The 13687-nt window shown below is 36.5% G+C and overlaps 1 protein-coding gene and 1 non-coding gene across 4 annotated transcripts in view; one reads left to right on the top strand and one right to left on the bottom strand.

Moving 5' to 3' along the window:
* The window catches only part of CTNNA2 (catenin alpha 2), a 1087920-nt gene that overhangs the window by 950816 nt on the left and 123417 nt on the right, over positions 1-13687 (bottom strand). The window lies entirely within an intron of this gene.
* Positions 6282-6384, top strand: LOC121492257. Its single transcript, XR_005988166.1, has one exon. It is a non-coding gene; the product is annotated as a U6 spliceosomal RNA (small nuclear RNA).

The raw sequence follows: 13687 nt of genomic DNA, 5'->3' as shown, positions 1-13687 counted from the left end.
TTCAATATCTTCAAGACCTTTATTTATGGTAAGTCCATACTTCTTAACAAAACATTTAACAAACAATATGCTACTGAACAAAAATATCATTCTAATGATTTCAAAAGGATGTAATAACACTTCATGTCTAAGCATAAATGCCTACTAAAAGATACCTTAATATTTTTTGAAAATACTATTATATTCTTTTCAGAGCCTGTTATTTCTTCTACTCAAATAAAAAAAAAAAAACTTCACCAAAAAGGAATATATGAAGAAAGCTCCACAGCCTCAAGACTTTCAGGATGACAAGTTTAAACTAATAATATGTAGCCTAGAGCCCACTGATTAAAAAAGAAATAACCATGTCCATATCTTACTGAAATGGGTTTTTATACATACAATAGCATGCTCATAAAATTTAAAACTAAGTGCCAACTTAATAGAAATTCACTACTCCTGGAGTATGCTAATAGAAAGTCAGTACTTTGAAATTCAAAATGAAAACTAGTATCTGTCAAATTCATTTCCTTGTTTTCACTGCATTCATAGTCTCATCATTTAAATTCATTTTGTAGCATAAAGAAACTCAATCTACTTCTAAATTATGGCTTGTTTCCCATTTGGGCGTAAAAATATGTGATATGCAGGTAGGTAGTGCTTACTCTGTATGCTCTGTTAGATTTCCAAAGTCCCAACAAGGACCCAAGTTTTTCTAAACAAAATATACTTGACCAAAGGGAAATATTTTTCTACCTATCTGCTATCATCCAGCAACACTGCAAATCAGATTCGGGAAGTAGATTCCAAACACTGAAAGTAAGACTATTAATATTTTACATAAGATATTTTGAGGAAGTATCTTTATATAGTCTAAAAGTGACTTCAAATTATTTAATAGGAACACAGCTTCTCTGGCAGTTAATTTATTCTATGTCTTTCCAGCCTCCTATTAATTAGAATTCCATATGCAATGGTTATATAACTCTTATCTTCACCGGAATCTCACATTTCATATTCAGATTACAGGAAAATAGCCACCAAATTGCTCTTTTTATCCTCACTCTCTAATATAATTCAGCCCAAACTGATCTTCTGATTCATTTCTTTTCTAAAAGACCAAAATGATTGCTTAATTCTCTTCCACAAAATATTGTTAAGTCCTCTTTGCAGCATGGCTTGGCACTCCACTTTCTGACCACAGTCTATTGGATCTTATTTCTTTATGAAAAATCTGTTTCCATCAGGTTTGGACCACATTATAACCCATGGATCATGCCACTTTCCAAAGCCCCAACCTTGGAACACCCTCTTTCTCATCAACCCACATTCAAATATTGACATCTTCCCATATCATCTTTTCTCAAACCCTTAAACTGCTACTGGGTTTATAGTCAGTAACAGAGGAGCTTATTATTATATTTTTAAAGTGGCTCATTATTAAGAAATGGACCGTAGTTGGGACGCCTGGGTGGCTCAGTGGTTGAGCGTCTGCATTCGGTTCAGGGCAGGATCATGGTTTTCCAGGGAGCCTGCTTTTCCCTTGCCTATGTCTCCACCTCTCTCTCTCTCATGAATAAATAAACAAAAATCTTTAAAAAGGAGAGAAAGAAATGGACATTAGTTTTACATAACCAACTTGGTTATAAATTCATGAGGGCACAAATCAAGTTTTTTACTGCTTTCGTTTTTTAATTAATTCATTTATTTTTTGAGAGAGACAGCACAAGTAGGGCAGGGAGGAAAGGAAGGAGGAGAGCTCATCTCAAGTGGACTCCACGCTGAGCAGTCCCAGCGGAATCCCAGGACTCAGAGGTTATGACTTGAGCCGAAACCAAAAGTTTGACTTAACCGACTGTGCCACCCAGATGCCCCTTACTTCTCTTCTACCATCTATAGAATATAATAAGGTGTCAGGTCTATGTCCTTCAAAAATGTTTGATTAATACGTACATATAAAATAAGATTCAGATAATTATCTTTTTTCCTTTTTTCAAATTTTTATTATTTTTTAATCTTTTCAATAGTGGAATCCTTTTCTTAGAAATAGATTTAAAAATATCTCTTAGACATAATTTTAGAGATATTCTTTGCTCAGTGCTTACTAGCAACTTAAAACAGGCAACATTTTGGTATTGTTTAGAAAACATAATTCATAGTCAGGATTCTTTTAATTTACATATTTAAAAATACATGTGATTATTTTAACTGTATCACTAGTTTTTAGTTATTATGTTTTAAAACTGGGTGTCATTTTTGTTTAGAAAAATCTTGGGGCTTCCTTCATTAAACTAGTGAGGTCTGCTTTGATATTTCACTCACTGCCAAGTTTCACTTGAATTTTTTGCAAAGGACTCTATAAGCTCTACAGATTGGACCAAAGTATCTTTTAAGTCTTCTTTCTCTTCACTCACTCAAATTGCCTTTTGTCCCTAAGGCTCTAATGACTTTGCCTTTCTCTGAATTCCATTGTATTCCATCTAATTAGAATGACTACTATACAATATCTAGTTTGAACATGAATTACTTTTTAAAAATAAATTTATTTTTATTGGTGTTCAATTTGCCAACATACAGAATAACACCCACTGCTCATCCCGTCAAGTGCCCCCCTCAGTGCCTGTCACCCATTCACCCCCACCCCCCGCCCTCCTCCCCTTCCACCATCCCTAGTTTGTTTCCCAGAGTTAGGAGTCTTTATGTTCTGTCTCCCTTTCTGATATTTCCCACACATTTCTTCTCCCTTCCCTTATATTCCCTTTCATTATTATTTATATTCCCCAAATGAATGAGACCCATATAGTGTTTGTCCTTCTCCGATTGACTTACTTCACTCAGCATAATACCCTCCAGTTCCATCCACGTTGAAGCAAATGGTGGGTATTTGTCATTTCTAATGGCTGAGTAATATTCCATTGTATACATAAACCACATATTCTTTATCCATTCATCTTTCGATGGACACCAAGGCTCCTTCCACAGTTTGGCTATTGTGGACATTGCTGCTATAAACATCGGGGTGCAGGTGTCCCGGCAGTTCATTGCATGAACATGAATTACCTTGTGTTGTTCTCTATCTGCTTTATATAAGTTTTGTCCTCTCTAATATACTCAGGAACGGGAACTCTGACCCTTTCACAATGATTAGCACAGTGTTGGGTATTTAGTAAAAATGTTAAGAGGATTCACAGACTTGATTCTTTGCCAACTTCAAGTCTCACAATCATACACACAAAAGATAACTATAGCTAAAATACAATACTAATGCTCTTATGCAGGGTTATTCAACGGAGAACACATTGCTTTAGATGCCACTTACCTGAAAAACTAAACAAAAAGTGTTTTTTCCTCCCTCAGAATGCCTTCAATATTCTAGGAAAGAAGTCAAATTCCACATGCTCTAGTTCCTCCTTCCTTCAATCTTTGATCATCCATCCATTCACTCAGTGCATGTGTACTAAGCATCCAGAGTATACAAGGCCCAGACAAGTGCTATGGGAAACATCAAGGTGTTTCAAGCTTGCTTAATGCTCATTGGTGAGGTGAGAATTGCTCGGCCTCATCAGATTGTAAAAACAGAAACTATTCATATTGAGTAGTTAGTGCAACAGAAAAAATGGGGAAATAATCAATATCCTTTTAATTTGCTGCTAGAAAAGTGCTCAAAACAAAAATGAGCCAGATTATGAAAAAGCATTCCAGCAACTCAAGGACAGAGTCAAGAGAACGAAGTAATCATAATATTAAGATACAATATTAAAAAAATAAATGCAGATATTTAGGTAAGAGACATTTTAAATTGTTAAGTGATTATAAGAATACTTAATTAGTACCTATGGACATGTATTTTTTAAGCAAGCTCTAGTGAGTTACTATATTTTATTTTGAAAGTCAAAGTTAAATCTGCATGTGTGCTGAATTAATAAGGAGTTAAGTTGCAGAAACTCAGAGAGAGATGACTGAAGCTTTCTATCCCTACCTCCTGAGAGTGGCTTATTCACCAGGTCTAATGTATATGGATACTGATGTGCATCTGGTGGGAACTACAGTAAATGCGAGGTAATTCCTCTGCATTGTTATCCTTGCCCCTTTCTACTGAACTGTCAGTCTTGAAAAGTCATAGCACATATAGACATTATATTTGCTTAGAATTATTTTATAGCAAGGATTGATATCTGTGCATCTATGTTACTCAGCACATATGCCTCCTGATAAATCACCATGTCATACCTATTGATAAAGAAAATCATATGTGAAAAACACATACAGTAAATATTTCCTTCTGGTCACAAGCATAACTATGTACTTATTAGCCAAAAATTACTTCAGGTGATATGCTTTTGTAAATACAAAAATAAAATGTCCAATGGAATTTAGGAAATGTATGTGAGTTTCTGTTGTCTGTACATTTCAAATTAGTAATTCCTCCCATTTAGTTCATAATTTCACATCAACAAAGATTTCATTGAAAATTCCTGGCCACTGGCCAAAGTTTATTATCATTACTTATAGTTTTATGTTCCTATTATCAAATCCTAATGCCAGACTGAATGGGAGCCCTTGATCACTGGGAGAGCCAAGATGTGTGCAAGAGAGCAATGTGTGAGGTCACCAGTACATGCTGAGCACCTACTCTGAGCAGTTGTTATTCAGGTACCTCACATGTACCACTTTATGCAATCTTCTTATTTTGGTTAGGTCAATATGATCACATCCCCATTTTACAGATAAGGGAACTAAAACCACAAGATGTTCAGTCATTTTGCCAAGGTTAATAGAATTTAACCAAGATTTGTTCCAAATCTGTGTTTTATTTTCCTAATATGCAATTCAACTTTCCTAATTTAAATACTTCATTTTGTATGTAATTAAGTCTCAGAGGGCAGACAAGTTAAGAAAATATATGGCTTCGTGTAGTTTTACAGAAATATATGGATAATAGGTGGGAATGTGAACTGGTGCAGCCACTCTGGAAAACTGTGTGGAGGTTCCTCAAAGAGTTAAAAATAGATCTGCCCTACGACCCAGCAATTGCACGGCTGGGGATTTACCCCAAAGATATAGATGCAATGAAAAGCCGGGACACCTGGACCCCGATGTTTATGGCAGCAATGTCCACAATAGCCAAACTGTGGAAGGAGCCTCGGTGTCCATCGAAAGATGAATGGATAAAGAAGCTGTGGTCTATGTATACAATGGAATATTACTCAGCCATTAGAAATGACAAATACCCACCATTTACTTTGACGTGGATGGAACTGGAGGGTATTATGTTGAGTAAAATAAGTCAATCGGAGAAGGACAAACATTATATGGTCTCATTCATTTGGGGAATATAAAAATAGTGAAAGGGAATAAAGGGGAAAGGAGAAAAAATGAGTGGGAAATATCAGAAAGGGAGACAGAACATGAAAGACTCCTAACTCTGGGAAACGAACTAGGGATGGTGGAAGGGGCGGTGGGGGGTGACTGGGTGGTGGGCACTGAGGGGGGCACTTGACGGGATGAGCAGTGGGTGTTATTCTGTATGTTGGCAAATTGAACACCAATAAAAAATAAATTTATTAAAAAAAGAAATACATGGATAATAAATTCCAAATATATTATATAAGGTAACTAAAACACTTGGAGAATATTCCTGACTTTTCATTTTGTCAGAGAAAATTAGACCTTTCTAACATGCATCTCTTGGCACCACTCTTAGATGATGGATCTGATCCAAAATAGCAGTTCTTTGTTCATGCATGTTCTAAAAGTCTTCAGCAAATAACTGAATACATGTAAGGATAAGCCATTTCATCCTAAGATGACCAGAATCATTTCAGGTAACCATCTGCAAGCTATTCAAGATCTTTCTCCACTCTAACCTCCTTCCCAATTGCCTTATTAAAGATGGGGCTTGTTTTCTCTTTCCTACATCTCATCTTTTCCTGCCTCCTAAGGCTTCACTCCATAAATCACAATCTCTCCTTTATATCCTCAATTCTTTCCCCTTTTCTGGTTCCTTCAAGTCAGTGAAAAGTCTTAACCAAGCAAAATTCAAGAACAAAATCTCCTCAAACCAGAAATCAAACAAACAAAAAAACCCCTCTCTACCATCTTTCTCTCTTGACATTCTATACTTCCTGTCCCCTTACAGCCTGGTTTCTGGAAAGGGTGGTCTATGATGCTTTTTTCCATTTTCTCACTACCTACCCATTCCCCATCCCACAACAATCTGGCTACTGCCCTCACCATTCCACTGAAATTAGCCTTGCAAAGTTACAAATGATCTTCTAGTTGCTTAATTCAATGGACACCATGTGCTTCTCCAGCTTATATACTAAAATTGGAAAGATGTGGAAAAGATTATCATGGTCTCTGGGCAAGAATGATAAGCAAATTCATGCAGTGCTTCATATTTTTATAGTAAGAACTCATTTTGTTATATATAGACATATCTGGATATAGAGAATATATTTGCATATAGAAAAAGTCTGGAAAGCTATATATCAAAATTTTAGCAGTAGTTATGCTGGGCAATGGGATTTAGGGCAATTCTTAAATTATACATTATATAAATACACATATATATGTATGTGTATATATATATGCTTTCATCATATATATATGCGTGTATATATATATATTTCAACTTACATAATGATTAGACATTTCTTATCTAAATAAAAATAAATGTATAACCTTAAAATATCCAGTGATCCCTTTTCAATTCTTACCTTATTGGGTCTCTCCGCATATTTAATTGTTAATTAATTATTACTGTTCTTCCTTGACTTCAAGGACCACTCCCCCTGGTCTTCCTCTACCCTCTTGGCATCTTGTTCTTCACTTCTTCCTTTTCTATACACAGTCTCTAAGTGGCCTCATTTGTGTCAGTGGCTTACATGATGCTGAAAACTCCCAAATCTATTTTTCTAGCTCAGGATTCCTGCTTGAGTTCCAGCTTCCTATATGCAATCATTTACTAGGTTTCCAAGTGCTTCAAAGTGAATTCATCCTCTCCCCCCCACCCCAGGTTGGTCCAACTCCTATAGTCCTACCTCAGTGAGTAGAACCACTCCTTATCAAGCCCTGTCAGAAATGGAGAAGTCATTTTTTTAAAATTTCTTTCCTTTTTCTTACCTACTGTATCAAAAAGCTCAAGTCTAAAATAATTGTCTCCAGTATTTCACAAATACCACTTCTTTTCCCTCTATTGCCACTGTCTTAATCAAGGCACTCATCATTTCTTTTTTAAGTTATTGAAACAGCCTCTTGACTGTCATATTAGTTCTTCGACCCCTCTAATCCCTCCTCTATTCTATAACCTTAGTGATTTTTTCCAAAATAGAAATTACATCACGTCACTCTGTGTTGAAAAGTCTCTGATGACTCCCATTGCCTAAGGATAAAGTTCCAATTATATTTATTGTCCTCCAGAAAAGACTTATTACTCAGCATCCATCTTTAGTCTTTGTGAACCATAGATTTGGTGAACTGCTAGCTATTCTCCAAACGTTCCATATTCTCTGTCACCTCTAAGCCTTTGGTCATGTCACTCCATCTGCAAAAAAAGCTCCTTCTCTGTTTTCTTAACTTGATTTACTCTGTTATCCTCTGAGACTCAACTCAGGTTTCATTTCTTGACCTGCTCAGACCCACACTTACTCTCAGAGCATGTTTGCTTCTGCCTCCTGTATGCTGTAAATCACATTGTATTTTAATTGTTCATTCTTTTCTTTCACAAGAATGTTGAGATCTCTGAGGTGGAGATTTGAATTTAATAATTTTTGAATAAACACTAAGTAAATGATTGGCATACAAAAGGCAACCAATTCCCAGCTGATGTGTTGAGAAGGAGATATGAAACAAGGTTTCTTGAACAAATTTGCCCATGAAATGTTACAATGCCATTCTTTTAGTCACTGAAGTAAACATAAGTGCATCTAAGGGTATTTGTTCAACCCCTATACTGACAGCTTAAAGAGCTCAAAATTCGGGAAGAGTTCCAAGAAAAATTCAGAACTTGAATTGGAGCCACTCTTACTGACAAGCATAAGGTCTTTAAAGCTGGCACTTTGCTTCAGGAATGCCATGATGTAATGCAGGCAACACAGCACACGAAGTGAGAAAAAACAGTTTCTAGTTATATCTTTACTTTCCAGCACACAAATGATTCTCTTGGCAAATCACCTGCTTCATCTGAATTTATAGGGTAGCATCTTTACAGGCCTGAAAGAACCAGACAGTTTTCTGTATTCCCTTTAGCACTAAAACAAATAATTATAACATTTCCATGTGAATGCTTTTAAACAAATTATTTTCAGTTCTTATAATACAAAGCAGATGATATACTAACTATATATAATTATTGGGGAGCTTGTTTAAGTAAGAAGTCCTTTAAGGATTACCAAGTAATCTTTGTTAACTAAATAGAAATATCATCTTTCACACACTGGTATTACTGCTCTCACAACAGGAGACCATGGTTTTATACTGGCTCTTCAATACTGGAGAGAAATTACCTGTTATCAATGGACCTTGGTCCACATTCCTTCCTCTCCTCTGATCAAAGACAGACATGCACAAAATGTTCCTTTGACTAGATGGGAAACAGGAAAACAAATGGTCTCAAGTAACACTGAAGACAGAATTACATTTAAAATGTAAGATAATTAATGTGGCAAATACTGTGGCTCACAGACATCTTCCTCCACTAACTCCCTCAAAGCCCACTGTTCTTTCTCTTAAACATAATCTCAATTCATTCAAATATCACATATTCACAAGTTTGTGGTAGGTCTGGATCTTTCTCCAGCCCAGTAATTCGAATTATAATTATTCCATAGAGATTATGTGTAATTCCAGGTCAACCAGGGACTTCTGGGAAAGGTTTTCCTGGAGAAGAGGCAGACATGTGATTCTCCCCTATACATTATTATAACATGTGACATTATTGCATCCATTTGTGACAATAAGAGGAGGTAATGAAACAGCTGAGGATAACAAGTAGAAAGAAGGAAGGTACTTTGGTCTTTTTTTTTTTTTTAAGATTTTATTTATTTATTCATGAGAGACACAGAGAGAGAGAGGCAGAGAAAGAAACAGGCAGAGGGAGAAGCAGGCTCCATGCAGGAAGCCAGATGTGGGACTTGATCCCGGGTCTCCAGCATCACACCCTGGGCTGAAAGCAGCACTAAACCGCTGAGCCACCTGGGCTGCCTGGTACTTTGGTCTTTTATGACAGTAATACCTTCAATTAACCAAGATTGAAACCATCCTGTCTTTAGAAACAGTAGATATGATTTCATATTATTTGCAGTCAAACTATTTTTGACTGATAAAATACCACTGATTAATTTCAAATAGTATTACTTGTGTAGAAATCCGCGGACTTCCCCTACATTGCGAACTATAATCTGCATGCTAAATCTGCCCATGAACTACTTTTGTAAATAAAGTTTTACTGGACACAGCTACTCTTTTTTTGATTGCCTGTGCTTGTTTTCCTGCTATAATAGCAGAGTTGAGTAGTTGTAACAGAGACTGCATAGTCCTCAAAACTGAAAATATTTAGTATCTGGGTCTTCACAGAAAAAGTTTGCCAGCCCCTGTTCTATACCAGCAGATCTCAGTTAGGGGCTGTAACACTCAGAAATATTTGCCAGGGGGGCATTTGGGATGTCTTGATCATTGTGAAGGCCTACAGGGCCAGGGTTTAATACTGTGCAATGTTCAAGTTCTATACAACAAAGGATACCCCCACCCAAAATGCCAATAGTGAGCCTGTTGAGAAATACTACTCGTATTCACTATGATAACCCTTAACTGTGTGCCATACCCTGGGCCACGTGAATTGGATTTTACATTGCACCTACCACAAGTCCAAAGGATTCATTTCCATAGGTGAATGGCAAATCAAGCATAGTATAGTACTGAACACACTATTGACCCTCATTAGACATTTATTGATTAATCAGAGAAAATATATTTATCATTACTTTGGGGCTATTTTTTTAATTAGAATTTTCTGTTTTGGAAAATTGCTTAAATGCAAAGAGAACATTACAAGTTCTGTTCTAAAATACAAATTGGCTCTGCACACAATTTTTATTGAAGCATATTTTATTTTATACTCATGAATTTTTAAGTGCTTTCTACTTTCAATTTTACAGAGTGATTATAATTTCTTTGGAGTTCCTTTTATATTAAGCAGTTTTTTTTATAAATAATGATAATCATTCTAATTCCTGCTTTAATAAAAAGACCTTAAAGTATTTTATTGAAAGGAGCTAAATTAGCCTCACTATAGTATAGAGATCTAAACTTGAAAGAAAAACATATGCATCTGAAAGCACTGTAATTGTTTCATAATCAAGAAATATATAACCTTAACTATATAGCTAGCTGAAACATGAAAATTATAGATGTTTTAAAATACAAAAAATTGCATTCATAAAAAACAATTCAAGGGATATAAAACTAATCTAGACTCAGTGGCATATACCACAGTTCCTATAAATCATAATTCACCAAAAATTGTTATTTCAATCAAGAGACTGCAAAACTAACAACTAGTTGGAAAACCAGACTATGTACTGCTTTAGTAAAACCAGGAGGATAAGAAGTAGCTCAGACGTTTAAAAAATAACCAAATAGCATTTCAATGTTTCCTGTTTGAGCTAATTGGGTTGTTTTTCCACCCCCCCACTTTACAGAGTAAATAGGAAGTAAGAGGAAGGCATTAAGATTCTCTAAACTTCAAATGTCACAAATATTATTATTCCAGTTTACGAAATCCTCTCATGTTCGTTGAGAATTAGGATTTCTTGCATATTTATAAAACAAAAACACCTAAAGCTCTCCTAAATATTCAATTAAAAAAGTGCCACTAACTCCTCTACTATATCTATAATGGTTGCATTATATGTATGAAATTGATTTGCTATGTTGTTACCCCCTAATTATAATAGCAGATATTGATAAGGTGCCACTGTCGGGGAGACACGCAGGGGTTCTAAGACACTGAACCGTGAGAAGGTCATTTCAGGCTCAACCCCAAGTTCAAGTGTACCCACACAAACAGTGTAAAGTATTCCTTTCATGGGTATATAGGATACTGATACTAACAAGTATGTAGCTGGCAGACAGAATATACACAGGACTACACACCCAGATAAACAAAGCTATTTGGTTGAACAGAAAGATAAGAGCAAAATTAGGAGTTAACACATAAGGCAAACATCATTATGAGCACAGCATATGGGAAGGAAGGCAAGCCTCCAAAATGAATATGCTGATAGAGAATGCTGAGAAAATACACCAGAGAAACTCAGAGCCCTGATAAAATGCAGCAGAAAAAAACCCCAAACAAAACCTGCCATGGGACAAAAGAGGATCCTACAACCTAGATGAAAAGAACACAACCAGAAAAACAGCCTACACAATGAAGGGTTTTAACCAGTTTTCAGTGAAGAAGTAGAAACTCCTATCTAAATATACTAGATAATTCATACTTTGTTTTCTATTGATGTGTACAACAAAATGTATATAATTCTCAGTTTATTTTTTAAAGATTATTTATTTATTTGACAGAGAGAGAGAGAGAACACAAGCAGGGGGACCTGCAGAGGGAGAAGCAGACTCCCAGCTGAGCAGGGAGCTCACACATGGCTCAAACCCAGGACCCTGAGATCATGATATCAGCTGAAGGCATAGGCTTAACCACGCTTAACCAACTGAGCCACTGAGGTGCACCTAATTCTAAGTTTAGAGACAAACTCAACCACCACCGCCTAAACACAAAAAAAACTTTGGTAGGGCGCCAGGTGGCTCAGTCAGTTAAGCATCTGACCCTTGGTTTTGGCTCAGCTCAAGATCTCAAAGTCAATGGAACTGAGCCAATGCATTGGGCTTTGTGTTCAGCAGGGAGTAAGCTTGAGATTCTGACTATCCTCTCCATCCCCCTCCCTCCCCACTCTTGCAGGCTCTCTCTCTCTCTCTCTCAAAGAAATAAGTAAATCTTTAAAAAAAAATGGGTTCTAGGAAAAGCTGAAGGCTTACTCACATTGCATTGTTTAATATGTATGTACCTGGAACCAGTGGCTCCTATGTCACTACAACCAAGGCTCTAATACCCAAAAGGGGCAAACGTTGTTAAGTGACACCACTTTTAAACTAGACTTTGAATTATACAAAATGATCCACCATAATTGGGAAAGAATTAGAAAATACAGATAGAGAGATAAATGATCTAAAATTCTACTCTTACCTCTTTGGTGTATACTTCATAACAGGCTATTTGTTTCTGTGTCTCATACCATGTATGTCGAAGGTTTCTCTTTAAAATTGGGTCCAGCATGTGCACTGTTTTAAACAACCTGTTTTGTTTGTTTCTTTTATATAGTAAGCCAGTTTTCAAAGTCAACATGCTTCTGTGTATAAATAGCTGCACAGTAGACCATTTTATTGAATTTTCTTGCCTAATTCTTTGTGGTTAGACATATATAGTACCTCCGCGTTGTAAATGTGCCTGGGATTTAGTTCATAAAGGTGACTGAAGTATGACATAAAGAGGCTAATGCCTTTGAAAGAAGCTTTATTACTCACGTTCCCAAGAGGAAGAAACATGTCACACATCACAGGGCCACATGGGAAGCACCGGGAAGCAGAAAAAGAATGAGAGGAGAGCATGACCCAAAGCCTTTACAGTGGCTTCCAAGAGAAGGCATGGGTGAGGCAGGATAGGTAAATTTGAGTAAGTTTAGGAGTGGATCATTTTAGTGGGCTCTGAACTACAGGTGTGGTTCATAGTTGTCTGGTACTTGCTCCTGGGATAATTTGCGGGAGGAAAAATAAGGGTTTGGGGTGTAAGTTAAAAGTGAAGGATGCGGATATGGGCTTTGAAGTGGTTGGTATACATATGAAACGCATGCTCCCAGGCAAGCTCTTTATCCTTAGGAATTAGCTAGCCCGGAGACAAACAATCTCTCCAGGACTTGGAATGCACCTCAATGTTAAAGCCCCATAAAATACAGAAAATTAAAACATGAGGAATATACCCATACAAATAGATGCCCAGTGAACTTCCCTTAAGTAGCCTCTCCTACGCCCTGCTCTGTCAAGACACTGGGATGCCATCCACCTAGGTCATTGATACCTTTAGCAGCCAGCACTATTCTTTTCTACCCTAACCTTTGGGATTATTCTTGATGATCTCAAAGTCCCTGTTTATAAACCATCTTCCAGGTCTCTGACTTTTGTTTTTCTCCATTCCAGCTATCCATTACCATAACCATTTCCTTGGCCTACTCATCACCAGAACCAGCATCAGAAGGCAGTTCTAGGAGCTGTCATGCCAAAGGGTTAAGTGTTCAGGAATTTAAAAAAATTAATCAATAAACTCAAAGCTAGGTTCTCCTAATGTTAAAAAAGATCATCAAATTGTGATCCAGATCAAAATATCTGAAAGAGTATCGGTACAATTTTGGGACCAAATACTCCTCAGTCTTATGCATAAACAGTTGTTTTGAGGGTAAGCTGGTACTGTACTTTTCAAATTAAAAATTTTAGTTCTCATATATTTTGCCTCTGAAATGTCAAATTCCAGTAATGTATCTCAATGATAAAATTTATAAGACATAATTCTCATTATGTTTATATTCTCACAATATTTGGGAAACTGCCTAGAGCCCAGTGTGGCTGGGACATAAAAGACTGAAAGGGA

Source organism: Vulpes lagopus, chromosome 5, assembly GCF_018345385.1.
Source record: "Vulpes lagopus strain Blue_001 chromosome 5, ASM1834538v1, whole genome shotgun sequence".
In the NCBI taxonomy this organism is placed as follows: Eukaryota; Metazoa; Chordata; class Mammalia; order Carnivora; family Canidae; genus Vulpes; species Vulpes lagopus.
The sequence above is the reverse complement of the archived record's forward strand: the minus strand, read 5'-3'. Positions and strand labels throughout refer to the sequence as shown.